The sequence below is a fragment of the Dama dama genome, chromosome 26 (genome assembly GCF_033118175.1).
Source record: "Dama dama isolate Ldn47 chromosome 26, ASM3311817v1, whole genome shotgun sequence".
Classification (NCBI taxonomy): domain Eukaryota; kingdom Metazoa; phylum Chordata; class Mammalia; order Artiodactyla; family Cervidae; genus Dama; species Dama dama.
The window spans coordinates 32,697,067-32,712,260 of record NC_083706.1 but is presented as its reverse complement, the minus strand read 5'-3'; positions in this window follow the sequence as shown (position 1 = coordinate 32,712,260).

Genomic DNA, 15,194 nt, shown 5'->3' with positions numbered 1-15,194 from the left:
TTGATGGGATGCACAATCACTCTGTATAAAAGAAACAAAAACATTTTTTAAAAGTCTAAATACTTAATTTCTGCTGTTCCTTCTAGAGAAAAATAATTCCCAACATTAATTATTTGTGTACATGGCTTAGTTACAGAATAATCTTCAACAGAGCAAAAATGTAAGCTCTTGGAAAATGATTAAATGCAAAGGAATATGGCAACAATGGAAAGAGGAATACTAAAGAAAAAGAAATGAAAGAACCTCACCTAATCTTTTCTTTCAAAGACCATCAAATCAACATTACTGAAATTCTCTAATCACCAGGGTAGATAATTCAGAAACCAAAATATGATATTGTTCATAGTGACTCTTAAAATTCTCTTCCTTTTCTTTAACATAATTTGGCCAAACAAAAGTAAACTCACTATGGTTGTCAAAAGAGAAACAAAATCTAATTTGATGTACCTCAACAGAAATAGCTTTAAATGACTTTTCTACATGTATGTCTTTTTTTTTTTTTTTTTTAGTTGGAGGCTAATTACTTCATAACATTTCAGTGGGTTTTGTCATACATTGATATGAATAAGCCATGGATTTACATGTATTCCCCATCCCGATCCCCGCTCCCACCCCTCTCCACCCGATTCCTCTGGGTCTTCCCAGTGCACCAGGCCGGAGCACTTGTCTCATGCATCCCACCTGGGCTGGTGATCTGTTTCACCATAGATAGTATACATGCTGTTCTTTTGAAATATCCCACCCTCACATTCTCCCACAGAGTTCAAAAGTCTGTTCTGTATTTCTGTGTCTCTTTTTCTGTTTTGCATATAGGGTTATCGTTACCATCTTTCTAAATTCCATATATATGTGTTAGTATGCTGTAATGTTCTTTATCTTTCTGGCTTACTTCACTCTGTATAAGGGGCTCCAGCTTCATCCATCTCATTAGGACTGGTTCAAATGAATTCTTTTTAATGGCTGAGTAATATTCCATGGTGTATATGTACCACAGCTTCCTTATCCATTCATCTGCTGATGGGCATCTAGATTGCTTCCATGTCCTGGCTACTATAAACAGTGCTGCGATGAACATTGGGGTGCACATGTCTCTTTCAGATCTGGTTTCCTCAGTGTGTATGCCCAGAAGTGGGATTGCTGGGTCATATGGCAGTTCTATTTCCAGTTTTTTAAGAAATCTCCACACTGTTTTCCATAGTGGCTGTACTAGTTTGCATTCCCACCAACAGTGTAAGAGGGTTCCCTTTTCTCCACACCCTCTCCAGAATTTATTGCTTGTAGACTTTTGGATAGCAGCCATCCTGACTGGCGTGTAATGGTATCTCATTGTGGATTTGATTTGCATTTCTCTAATAATGAGTGATGTTGAGCATCTTTTCATGTGTTTGTTAGCCATCTGTATGTCTTCTTTGGAGAAATGTCTGTTTAGTTCTTTGGCCCATTTTTTGATTGGGTCATTGATTTTTCTGGAATTGAGCTGCAGGAGTTGCTTGTATATTTTTGAGATTAATCCTTTGTCTGTTTCTTCATTTGCTATTATTTTCTCCCAATCTGAGGGCTGTCTTTTCACCTTACTTATAGTTTCCTTTGTAGTGCAAAAGCTTTTAAGTTTCATTAGGTCCCATTTGTTTAGTTTTGCTTTTATTTCCAATATTCTGGGAGGTGGGTCATAGAGGATCTTGCTATGATTTATGTCGGAGAGTGTTTTGCCTATGTTCTCCTCTAGGAGTTTTATAGTTTCTGGTCTTACATTTAGATCTTTAATCCATTTTGAGTTTATTTTTGTGTATGGTGTTAGAAAGTGTTCTAGTTTCATTCTTTTACAAGTGGTTGACCAGTTTTCCCAGCACCACTTGTTAAAGAGGTTGTCTTTTTTCCATTGTATATCCTTGCCTCCTTTGTCAAAGATAAGGTGTCCATAGGTTCGTGGATTTATCTCTGGGCTTTCTATTCTGTTCCATTGATCTATATTTCTGTCTTTGTGCCAGTACCATACTGTCTTGATGACTGTGGCTTTGTAGTAGAGTCTGAAGTCAGGCAGGTTGATTCCTCCAGTTCCATTCTTCTTTCTCAAGATTACTTTGGCTATTCGAGGTTTTTTGTATTTCCATACAAATTGTGAAATTCTTTGGTCTAGTTCTGTGAAAAATACCGTTGGTAGCTTGATAGGGATTGCATTGAATCTATAGATTGCTTTGGATAGAATAGCCATTTTGACAATATTGAGTCTTCCAATCCATGAACACAGTATGTTTCTCCATCTGTTTGTGTCCTCTTTGATTTCTTTCATCAGTGTTTTATAGTTTTCTATGTATAGGTCTTTTGTTTCTTTAGGTAGATATACTCCTAAGTATTTTATTCTTTTTGTTGCAATGGTGAATGGTATTGTGTCCTTAATTTCTCTTTCTGTTTTTTCATTGTTAGTATATAGGAATGCAAGGGATTTCTGTGTGTTAATTTTATATCCTGCAACTTTACTATATTCATTGATTAGCTCTAGTAATTTTCTGGTAGAGTCTTTAGGGTTTTCTATGTAGAGGGTCATGTCATCTGCAAACAGTGAGAGTTTCACTTCTTCTTTTCCTATCTGGATTCCTTTTACTTCTTTTTCTGCTCTGATTGCTGTGGCCAAAACTTCCAACACTATGTTGAATAGTAGTGGTGAGAGTGGGCACCCTTGTCTTGTTCCTGATTTCAGGGGAAATGCTTTCAATTTTTCACCATTGAGGGTGATGCTTGCTGTGGGTTTGTCATATATAGCTTTTATTATGTTGAGGTATGTTCCTTCTATTCCTGCTTTTTGGAGAGTTTTAATCATAAATGAGTGTTGAATTTTGTCAAAGGCTTTCTCTGCATCTATTGAGATAATCATATGGTTTTTATCTTTCAATTTGTTAATGTGGTGTATTACATTGATTGATTTGTGGATATTAAAGAATCCTTGCATCCCTGGGATAAAGCCCACTTGGTCATGGTGTATCATTTTTTTAATATGTTGTTGGATTCTGTTTGCTAGAATTTTGTTAAGGATTTTTGCATCTATGTTCATCAGTGATATTGGCCTGTAGTTTTCTTTTTTTGTGGCATCTTTGTCTGGTTTTGGAATTAGGGTGATGGTGGCCTCATAGAATGAGTTTGGAAGCTTACCTTCATCTGCAATTTTCTGGAAGAGTTTGAGTAAGATAGGTGTTAGCTCTTCTCTAAATTTTTGGTAGAATTCAGCTGTGAAGCCATCTGGTCCTGGGCTTTTGTTTGCTGGAAGATTTTTGATTACAGTTTCGATTTCCTTGCTTGTGATTGGTCTGTTAAGATCTTCTATTTCTTCCTGGTTCAGTTTTGGAAGGTTATACTTTTCTAAGAATTTGTCCATTTCATCCAAGTTGTCCATTTTATTGGCATAGAGCTGCTGGTAGTAGTCTCTTATGATCCTTTGTATTTCAGTGTTGTCTGTTGTGATCTCTCCATTTTCATTTCTAATTTTGTTAATTTGGTTCTTCTCTCTTTGTTTCTTAATGAGTCTTGCTAATGGTTTGTCAATTTTGTTTATTTTTTCAAAAAACCAGCTTTTAGCTTTGTTGATTTTTGCTATGGTCTCTTTAGTTTCTTTTGCGTTTATTTCTGCCCTGATTTTTAAGATTTCTTTCCTTCTGCTAACCCTGGGGTTCTTCATTTCTTCCTTCTCTAATTGCTTTAGGTGTAGAGTTAGGTTATTTATTTGGCTTTTTTCTTGTTTCTTGATGTAAGCCTGTAATGCTATGAACCTTCCCCTTAGCACTGCTTTTACAGTGTCCCATAGGTTTTGGGTTGTTGTGTTTTCATTTTCATTCATTTCTATACATATTTTGATTTCTTTTTTGATTTCTTCTATGATTTGTTGGTTATTCAGAAGCGTGTTATTTAGCCTCCATATGTTTGAAGTTTTAACAATTTTTTTCCTGTAATTGAGATCTAATCTTACTGCACTGTGGTCAGAAAAGATGACTGGAATAATTTCAATTTTTTTGAATTTTCCAAGACCAGATTTATGGCCCAGGATGTGATCTATTCTGGAGAAGGTTCCGTGTGCACTTGAGAAAAAGGTGAAGTTGATTGTTTTGGGGTGAAATGTCCTATAGATATCAATTAGGTCTAGCTGGTCCATTGTGTCATTTAAGGTTTGTGTTTCCTTGTTAATTTTCTGTTTAGTTGATCTATCCATAGTTGTGAGTGTGGTATTAAAGTCTCCCACTATTATTGTGTTACTATTAATTTCCTCTTTCATACTCGTTAGTGTTTGCTGCACATATTGCGGTGCTCCTATGTTGGGTGCATATATATTTATAATTGTTATATCTTCTTCTTCGATTGACCCTTTGATCATTATGTAGTGTCCTTCTTTGTCTCTTTTCAAATCTTTTATTTGAAAGTCTATTTTATCTGATATGAGTATTGCGACTCCTGCTTTCTTTTGGTCTCCGTTTGCGTGAAATATTTTTTTCCAGCCCTTCACTTTTAGTCTGTATGTGTCTCTTGCTTTGAGGTGGGTCTCTTGTAGACAGCATATATAGGGGTCTTGTTTTTGTATCCATTCAGCCAATCTTTGTCTTTTGGTTGGGGCATTCAACCCATTTACATTTAGGGTAATTATTGATATGTGTGGTCCCGTTGCCATTTACTTTGTTGTTTTGGGTTCACGCTTATATAACCTTTCTGCATTTCCTGTCTAGAGAAGATCATTTAGCATTTGTTGAAGAGCTGGTTTGGTGGTGCTGAATTCTCTCAGCTTTTGCTTATCTGTAAAGCTTTTGAATTCTCCTTCATATCTGAATGAGATCCTTGCTGGATACAGTAATCTAGCTTGTAGGTTATTCTCTTTCATTACTTTCAGTACGTCCTGCCATTCCCTTCTGGCCTGGAGGGTTTCTATTGATAGATCAGCTGTTATCTTTATGGGAATCCCTTTGTGTGTTATTTGTTATTTTTCCCTTGCTGCTTTTAATATTTGTTCTTTGTGTTTGATCTTTGTTAATTTGATTAATATGTGTCTTGGGGTGTTTCGCCTTGGGTTTATCCTGTTTGGGACTCTCTGGGTTTCTTGGACTTGGGTGGCTATTTCCTTCCCCATTTTAGGGAAGTTTTCAGCTATTATCTCCTCGAGTATTTTCTCATGGCCTTTCTTTTTGTCTTCTTCTGGAACTCCTATGATTCGAATGTTGGGGTGTTTCACAGTGTCCCAGAGGTCCCTGAGGTTGTCCTCATTTCTTTTGATCCTTTTTTCTTTTTTCCTCTCTGCTTCATTTATTTCCACCATTTTATCTTCTACCTCACTTATCCTATCTTCTGCCTCCGTTATTCTACTCTTGGTTCCCTCCAAAGTGTTTTTTATCTCATTCATTGCATTATTCATTTTTAATTGACTCTTTTTTATTTCTTCTAGGTCTTTATTAAACAGTTCTTGTATCTTTTCAATCTTTGTTTCCAGGCTATTTATCTGTAACTCCATTTTGTTTTCAAGATTTTGGATCATTTTTATTATCATTATTCTAAATTCTTTTTCAGGTAGATTCCCTATCTCCTCCTCTTTTGTTTGACTTGGTGGGCATTTTTCATGTTCCTTTACCTGTTGGGTATTTCTTTACCTTTTCATCTTGTTTAGATTGCTTTATCTGGAGTGGGCTTTCTGTATTCTGGAGGTCTGGTGGTTCCTTTTTATTGTGGAGGATTAACCCAGTGGGTGGGGTTAGACGATTGGCTTGTCAAGGTTTCCTGGTTAGGGAAGCTTGCGTCAGTGTTCTGGTGCGTGGAACTTGATTTCTTCTCTTCGGAGAGCAATGGAGTGCCTAGTAATGAGTTTTGAGATGGGTCTATGTGTTAGGTGTGACCTTGGGCAGCCTGTATGTTGATGTTCAGGGCTATGTTCCTGCGTTGCTGGAGAATTTGCATGGTATGTCTTGCTCTAAAACTTACTGGCTCTTGGGTGGTGGTTGGTTTCAGTGTAGGTATGAAGGCTTTTGGACAGTCACTTATTACTTAAAGTTCCATGTAGTCAGGAGTTTTCTGGTGTTCTCAGGTTGTGGGCTTAAGTCTCCTGCCTCTGGATTTCAGTTTTATTCTTCCTGTAGTCTCAGGACTTCTCCAACTATACAGCCCTGATAAGAAAACTTCTAGGTTAATGGCTAAAAGATTCTCCCCTGTTAGGGACACCCAGAGAGGTTCACAGAGTTACATGAAGAGGAGAGGGAGGAGGGAGATAGAGATGAGCAGGAGGAGAAAAAGGGGGACTCAAGAGGAGAGAGACAGATCTACGCAGCTGTCTGTTCCCAGAGTGTTCTCCATAGCCCAGTCACCTACAAAGATTCACAGAATTGGATTGGGAAGAGAAGGGGAAAGGAGGAAATAGAGGTGTTCTGAGGTAGAAAACAGAGAGTCAAGATTGGGAGAGAATAATCTTCGGTTTAAAAATAGGGCTTCTCTTCCTTTTTTTTTTTTTTTTTTGTAAGGTTATAGTGTATTGAAAATGAAAATTAAGGAGTAGTAGAGGAGTACTAGAGGACTTTAAAAGAAATAAGAGAAAAAGAAAAATAGAAAATAGAAGAGAAAAAGGAAAGAAAAAAAAAGAAAAAAAAGAAAGAAAAAGAAAAAAAAAAAAAGAAAGAAAAAAAATTTTTTTTTCCCCTAATTAAAAAAATAGTAAAAATCTATGGAAATTAAAGTTAAGGAGTAATGGGGGAGTAATAGGGGATTTTAAAGGAAAATAAAAGAGAAAAAATAAAAAATAAAAGAAGGGAAAAAAAAAGAGAAAAAAGTAAAATTATATCTAGGAGTTTCTCTGGAGCTGTTGCGGTCAGTGTGGGTTCGGCTCAGTTTCAGATAGCTCCTCGTTCCAGCTTACGCTTCTCGATATCTACAGGCCCCTTCCGGTGTAGTCGGTGTTTTCTAGAGGGATTTTAATCTGTTGCACCAGTCCCTTCTGAAGCGGTTCCCTTTGTTTATTTGGCTTCTGTTTGCCGGTCTCTTCAGAGCCTCATTTCCGCCCTGACACAGGCGGGCGGAGGTGGACTCTTATTCAGGTAGCTAGTTCCGTAGCTCTGCGGGGAGGGGCCGGCGCTGTGGGGAGGGGCTGGCGCTGTGGGGACGGGCTTGCGCCGCGGGGATGGGCTGGGGCTGCCGGGAGGGGCTGACGCTGCTTTCTCCGTCTGCGCTGCTCAGGCTCCCGGCTGTTCTGTATGGAGCGCGCCCCGCGCTGCGCGAGGTTCCAGCCCTCGGGTGTTCCACAAAAGCGCGGAAGGAAAAGCTGCGCCTGCTCTCTGTGCCTTCCCCGTCAGAGCAGTCCAGGCAGCGAGGGGCTCGGTGGGCGCACTCTCCCCAGGTGTGGCGCGCCCACTCCCTTCCGCGGGCCCAGTCTCAGTTTCCGCTGGCGCCAGTCGGGTGCGCGCGCCTTCCGCCCTCCGCGTCCCCAGCCCCAGTCCCCGCCCGCGCCGGTCGGGTGCCTGCGCCCTGTGTCTCGCGCGACCTTCCCCTCCCCGCTGCCTCCTGCCTCCGGCGGGGCTGGGCCGGTCCGCAGCCTGCGAGCTCCTCTCTGGACTTTCTCGGTCCCTTTGTTCTGCAAACGGCCGGCAGTGAGTTCGGGCCGGTTAATTTACTCTCTCTCTTTTGGTCTCCCACAGTTCAAGTTGGCAACTCACAGAAGCTCCCTCCGATTGTCCTCAGGGCACTCAGGCCCGGACCCTACCCCAAGCAATGCCGCCTAAGACCTCCCGGGACGGATCTCCGTCCTTAGCTCTTTTGTCTCACTTTTTCTTTTATATTTTGTCCTACCTCCTTTCGAAGACAATGGGCTGCTTTTCTGGGCGCCTGATGACCTCAGCTAGCGATCAGAAGTTGTTTTGTGAAGTTTGCTCTGCGTTCAGTTATTCTTTTGATGAATTTGTAGGCGAGAAAGTGGTCTCCCCGTCCTACTCCTCCGCCATCTTGGCTCCTCTCTACATGTATGTCTTAAAACACAAAAAACGTTTCATTTCTCTTGAAGCCTTTCTCATAGCTATGGCTCAACACTCCTGAACTTTTTGATTCTTTTAAGCAGCTCTAATATTACCTCCAAAAGCAGATCAAAAAAGTCTCCATTTTCTAATTTACTCTCTTTTTCTCACTGATGGATGCTTTGAAATAAAGCTTTGGGATCATGCTTTCAATTTTCATTATATCTAACTTTCAAAATGTGATCATATTTTCTGTAGTATGAGTCAAAAGACATTATCTATCAAAACCAAATATTACTTTTTTCCTACACTTAATTTTATTTCATGAGGAACAAAGCTTTCAGGTTCACTCTAAGTCAATGCTACTACATGTAAAAATTAAAATTAAAACAAGAAAGGAATATTTTACTGAATATGCAAATATAAAGCAAGGAATGAACATTTCACTAATGATCATGTTGTGAAGAGCAGGAAAAAGGGTGTCTATCAAGAACACTATCACTCATTCTAAAATTCCAATTCCCCTTTGCTTCATCCCTTTTTTTCTTAGCTGACAACTCTTCTCTTGTTTTTCTTCCCTGTTCTTCATCAACCAAGACTCTTAAAAACATCAAGGGTTTCTCATCCCTATCTTTACCCCAACTGAACAGATACAACCATCAACAGGGGCTTAGTATCTTCCCAGACCATTTCTCCATTCTTTTTCTCCAGTGGATCAATTTTTGCTTTCTCTTCTCCAATTTAATGGCCAGAGATTCTGCCTTCTGAATGAAGGAATATATATGACTGTAACCATTGCTTTTCTGGGACATTGTAGACATCAACAATATCTTCTCATTTTAATGGATTAGTGAGTAAAGTTTTAGTACCAGAAAATTCTGTCTCCCAAAGAAGCAAGTGGTTAAATATGGTCCTTCCTCTCTTGATCCAGTAGGAACAACCCTGCTTCCCACTGAATCCCTTGTGTTATTTCCAGGTATTACCGAAACATACCTCAGAAAAGCCCACCAAGTTGCCAGTTTTCCAACATGAGCTTCCATCAGAAATCCACAGTATAATGTTATTGTTTCCTCCATGTGTTGCAAACGTTACCCTGAAACTGATTGAAAAAGACATCAATATCCCTGTCCAAAGCGGCCATTGTGAAAGTGTCAAATTCAAGGCCAACCAAGGCTACTCTCTATGGATATTTTTAAACCATCAGCAGTCAGATGTCAGTGCAACATATATCTCCACATAGATTACTATGGAATTAAAAAAAAAATAATAAGACCTTATATTATCATTCGAAAAACACAGAATGTATATCTTAATTTGGTTTTATAATAGCCCTTCTGAGGCTACAGACAGGTTAAAGAAATACAGAAATTATGTGTATTTCAGCTAATAAGTCAGAGGGTGGGGACTCAAAACCATGTTTACCATATGCAGCGTTCCAGTGTTTGTTTTGTTTTTCACCTTTTAGTAAACTAAAATTTATTGATAGATTCAGTTCAGTTCAGTCATTCAGTTGTGTCCGACTCTTTGCGACCCTATGTACTGCAACATGCCAGGCTTCCCTATCTTTTATCAACTCCCGGAGCTTGCTCAGACTCATGGTCATCCAGTCAGTGATGCCATCCAACCATCTTATTCTCTGTCGTCCCCTTCTCCTCCTGCCTTAAATCTTTCCCAGCATTAGGGTCTTTTCAAATGAGTCAGTTCTTCACATCAAGTGGCCAAAGTATTGGAGTTTCAGCTTCAAAATCAGTCCTTCCAATGAATATTCAGGACTGATTTCCTTTAGGATGGACTGATTGGATCTCCTTGCAGTTCAAGGCACTCGCAAGAGTCTTCTCCAACAGACAGTTCAAAAGAATCATTTCTTCGGTGCTCAACTTTCTTTATAGTCCAACTCTCACATCCATACATGACTACTGGAAAAACCATAGCTTTGACTAGATGAACCTTTGTTGACAAAGTAATGTCTCTGCTTCTTAATATGCTGTCTAGGTTGGTCATAACTTTTCTTCCAAGGAGCAAGTATCTTTTAATTTCATAGCTGTAGTCACCATCTGCACTGATTTTGGAACCCCCTAAAAATAAAGTCTGTCACTGTTTCCATTGTTTCCCCATCTATATGCCATGAAGTGATGGGACCAGATGCCACTGATAGATTAGATAACTATTTTGAAATTTGCATTTTAGCAAAACTGTTAAAGAAAAATTAGTGGACATCAATCAGTTTACATAATATAAAATGATTGGATTAATAGAAATTTAAATTTTTCAGATTAATCAAATTAATGAAAATGTTTATGCCAACTAACTAATAAGTTATTTTGCCCATGTAACAATTCTTTTGATCTGCCAATAAGCTAAAATTAAAAAAAATAAATTTCTAATATTATTATAATTTTCTCTTATGGTTCAAGTAGATAAATCACTTTAAATGTACAAAAATCATTTAAATAATTTACTAAGGAAAATAATTTTGAAAAATTTAAGTATCATAAATTGTTTAATATGAATATAAATGATACCTCTCTATTGAAAAGTACACAGAAAACTCAAAAAAATTTTTAAAAAGAAAAATTGAAAAATTGATTCTGCCCTCCAATGGCAAAGTGTGACCCAAACTTTTATTAAGTACTTTTACACTGGAATAAAATATATATAGATACTTACGCTACCTAATAAGATCAAAGCAATATGAAAGCTTAGGAGATCATTTCTAAAACAAACATACAGAAAAGGCATTAAAGTACAGAGAGAAACCTTGTGTGGTATCACATTTTATTAAGCTGTAATTTATAGAGGGAGTAGAATATTAGATTTACTTCCAGAGTATAGGTATTAGAGATAATGACTGCCTATTGAACTATTTATGACATACTAAAGTTGGTTGTCTAAAATCATGAGAAATTGAAAAGAAAAAACACTTTATCCTCTAGGGATGACATGAAGGCATTAGAGAAAAGAGGAGAAAGGCAAAAAAAAAAAGGAATCCTGTTTGTTATAAATAACTAGGCTGGCAGTTGCATAGCTGTAGCAATAGATAAGAGGTATCACTTGTCCAAAAGTGATTCCCCATTGACTTGTCATATGGTCTGAAATCCCACTATTAGAAATGTATGTTTCTGGCTCTTAAAGATCTTAAATGGATTTTCCTATTTAAATAGAAGTATCCTGACCATCCTGGTGGCTCAGCTGGTAAAGAATCCATCTGCAATGTAAGAGACCCCGGTTCGCTTCTTGGGTCAGGCAGATCCCCTGGAAAAGGAATAGGCTACCCACTCCAGTACTCATGGACTCCTCTGGTGGCTCAGAGGTAAAGAATCTGCCTGCAGTGCAGGAGGCCTGGATTCAATCCCTGGGTTGGGAAGATCCCCTGGAGAAGGGCATGGCAACCCACATCAATATTCTTGCCTGGAGAATCCCCATGGACAGAGGAACCTGGCAGGCTACTTTCCACGGGCTCACAAAGAGTCAGACATGACTGAGTGACTAAACACAGCATATCCTGACTGGTCAATAATTTGATCTTTTTAAATAACTTTTCTAGGGGCTCAAATTATTTATTTAGGACACAGTCAAATGACAATGGACATTGTATATCAGTTAGGCAAGATGTCTGACAATTAATTGCTTAAAGTCCTTCCTCTGAGCTCAGTTAATGTATTAACACTACCAAATGTGTATAAAGTGAAAGTCAATATGCTAATACTGAACTAGATGAAGAAAAACACAAGAAAATAGCATTCCTTCCCAAGGAATTTACCTTCTTGTTGGAAAAATAAGACTCATACATTTGAAAACAACAAGAACATCTTACCAATCTTAAGCATTAACTGGCAAGTTACACAGATGTGCATGAAAAATAATGTCTTATAAGAAATAAAAGGCACATTTTATTTGCATCCAGCTGGAATACTTCATCAGAAATGAAAGAAACAAAAGTAATTCAGTGTGATTTCAATTAATTTAAATTGCAATATATGAAATTATTTAGTATGATCTAGAAAGCCGTATATCTACCAATATAGATATTGATATCAAGATATACACAGGAATTTAGTATAGATATCCAGACATAAGAAGACTCCTGAAAGTCCTTTGGACATCAAAGAGATCAAAGCAGTCAATCTTAAGGGAAATCAACCCTGAACACTCATTGGAAGGATTGATGCTGAAACTGAAACTACAGTATTTTGGTCATCTGATGTGAACATCTGATTCATTGGAAAATTCCCTGAAAGATTGAGGGCAGAAGGAGAAGAGGGCGTCAGAGGATGAGATGCTGGATGGCATCACTGTAGCAATTGTCATGAACTTGGGCAAACTTTGGAATATGGTGAGGGACAGGGAGGTCTGGCTCACTGATGTCCATGGGGTCCCAAACAGCTGGACACAGCTGGGTGACTGAACAACAGCAGCATTCAGACATAAATGATGAAAACAAGCAACAGTATCTATGATAATTCCTACATAGTCATGTTAATTCAAGGTCAGAAAGGCCCTGCTAAACCTGTGATGGCCTTGACTCACCTTTCTGGCTTGGAATCGAAATGAAATGATCTCCTATGTCCCCTTCTCCAGGGAAAAGTAATCCTTGAAAGAATAGGTAAGTATTATGTTTTTCAGGCTTTTAAACACGTTCTTTGTCTTTCTATTGTGAATGCTAGTTTAATTCTAACCTGTTTCCCAAATGAGATCTGCTCACAGGTATCAATTGATAAATGTTATTGCTACTGTTATCTATGAATGCCTGCATCTGGTGTGCTATTGAAACTAAGAAAATAGTTAATCATATATCAAAGCAGTAAAAGATGAACTGGCCCCCTAGCTAGTTCAAAATTGCACTGGATCTTTCCTTCCTATTTTGTCATTTCACAATAGGTATAAATCATTGCTGTCTGATTTAATCAAATCCCATTCAAATATATATTGCACAGTTTGGGAGATGTGATATATCTTACAAAATTGAAACAGTTCAGGTCAAATTTGATGGCTTTAAGTGGAAAATCAGTAGTCACAAAAAGCAAAGCAAAATTGATCAACAGGAGGTGTATTTGATATGGACAAAATGATCACTGGTCAAAATAACTGATTTCCAAAGTCAAATTAAGCCAAAAGCTCAGGAGCTATTCTTGTTTTTTGTTTTTTTTTAATTAATTAATCCTTCGGTTGTTTTCTTTCTATACTCTCTATGATTTTATCTTTCCAGTTGAAAATATTGCGATCTGTGGCAAAAAAGTAAAAGCTCTAACTTGGTTTTCTTGACATTTCATTCCCTAAAACTTCAGCCCATTAGAATATTGGGCCTGCCCTTTCTATTACAGACATCAAAGCTAATGGATGTGGCCGGGATTAATTCTTGGTAAAAATGCATCATCTAGGGATCAAGTATCTGACTTTTTGTTCTATCATATATGACCAAAGCAAACTAAGCCATAGATGAGTTCACATGAAGCACTGACATGAGATTCATCACCACAGTTCATTTAGCATGGAGGAAAAAAAGAGTTGAGCCCTAAATTGGTGATTCTGAAAGTGATGGGATATATAAAAATGTTACCGTGAGAAACTTTTTTTCTATTTTCAACATGGCAGCATAACTCAATGAAAGAATTATTTTAAACCTAAATTGTATTGTTTTGTTATAAGTTTTGTATCAGTAAAATGGGTCTTCCTTGGTGGCTCAGTGGTAAAGAATCTGTCTGCCAATGCAGGAGGTGCAGGTTCAATTCCTGGGTTAGGAAGATCCCCTGGGAAAGGAAATGGCAACCCAGTCCAGGACTCTTGCCTGGGAAATCGCATGGGCAGAGGAGCCCGGCGGTCTTCAGTGTAGGCACTACGTGCTGAAGTGAAGTGAAGTGAAGTGAAAGTCACTCAGTTGTGTCTGACTCTGCGACCCCATGGTCTGTAGCTGGCCAGTCTCCTCTGTCCATGGAATTCTCCAGGCCAGAATACTGGAGTGGATAGTCGTTCCCTTCTCCAGGGGATCTTCCCAGCCCAGGTATCGAACCTAGGTCTTCCCCACTGTGGACTGATTCTTTACCGTTTGAGCCACAGGGAAGCCCTCAATCCCTTCAACTGTGTCTGATTCTTTGCAGCCCTACAAACTGTAGCCCGTCAGGCTCCTCTGTCCATGGAATTCTTCTGGTAAGAATGCTGGAATGGGTTGCCATGCCCTCCTCCAAGTGATCTTCCTAACCCAGGGATCGAACTTGCATCTCTTACATCCAAATCGTACGTTAGCAGACAGATTCTTTACCACTAGCACTGCCTGGGAAGCCTGAAAGTGAAAGTGTTAGTAATCACCGACTCTTTGAGACCCCATAGGCTTTAGCCTGCCAGGCTCCTCCGTCCATGGAATTCTCCAGGCAACAATACTGCAGTGGACTGCTATTTGTTTCTCCAAGAGATCTTCCCAACCCAGGAATTGAACCGGGGTCTCCTGCATTACAGGCAAATTCTTTTCTGTCTGAGCCACCAGAGAATCTCTCACAGTCTAGGGGGTCCCAAAAGACTCAGATATGACTTAGCAACTAAAAACAACAGCAATAAATAAGTAACCAGAGCTTACTGTAAAAAATCATGCCATGAAAATGAAAAAAAGTAGATAAGAACAAACACATTTTCAAATATTTAAAACCCCCATATAGTATTAATATGCTGCCAAGACTGAAAACTAGACTAGTGGCTTAGGTGATTAAAGGACACATGTTGGGTGGAGAGAGAGAGAAGAAAGATTGTGCCTTTTGTTTTTTTCACTTTTGATGATATAGTCTTTCCTTATACTAAACAGTATAGGTTCTTGACCATAATTTTAGCATAAAAGGAAAAAGAGAGAAGGTTAAAGTTGATACAGAGAAGGTACCATTGGTGGAACAGTCTACCTGAGAAGGTAGGCATCAACATGAGCATCAAGAGATATTGGAATACTTGGTCTTGGGCAAGAGAATGAATACTCTTCTGATCGAGAGGGAAGAAACAGTATGGATTGAAGAGTAAAAATGGGGAAAAGCCATGAATTTGAAGAGGTTTAGCTTAGCAGTCTCATTTATTAAGAAAGCAAAGGCAAAATCAAGTGGTAAGAGAATAAAATAGAAGTTGTTTTAGAAGTCTTTAAATGAGTAGTGAAAACATAAAATAGTTGTTGAAAGGACTGAGAGTGGGATATGAATAAAAGATTTTAAAGTCTTATAAAATAATTCATATTGCTATTTTGAGGGAAAATATGATAAATGCAAA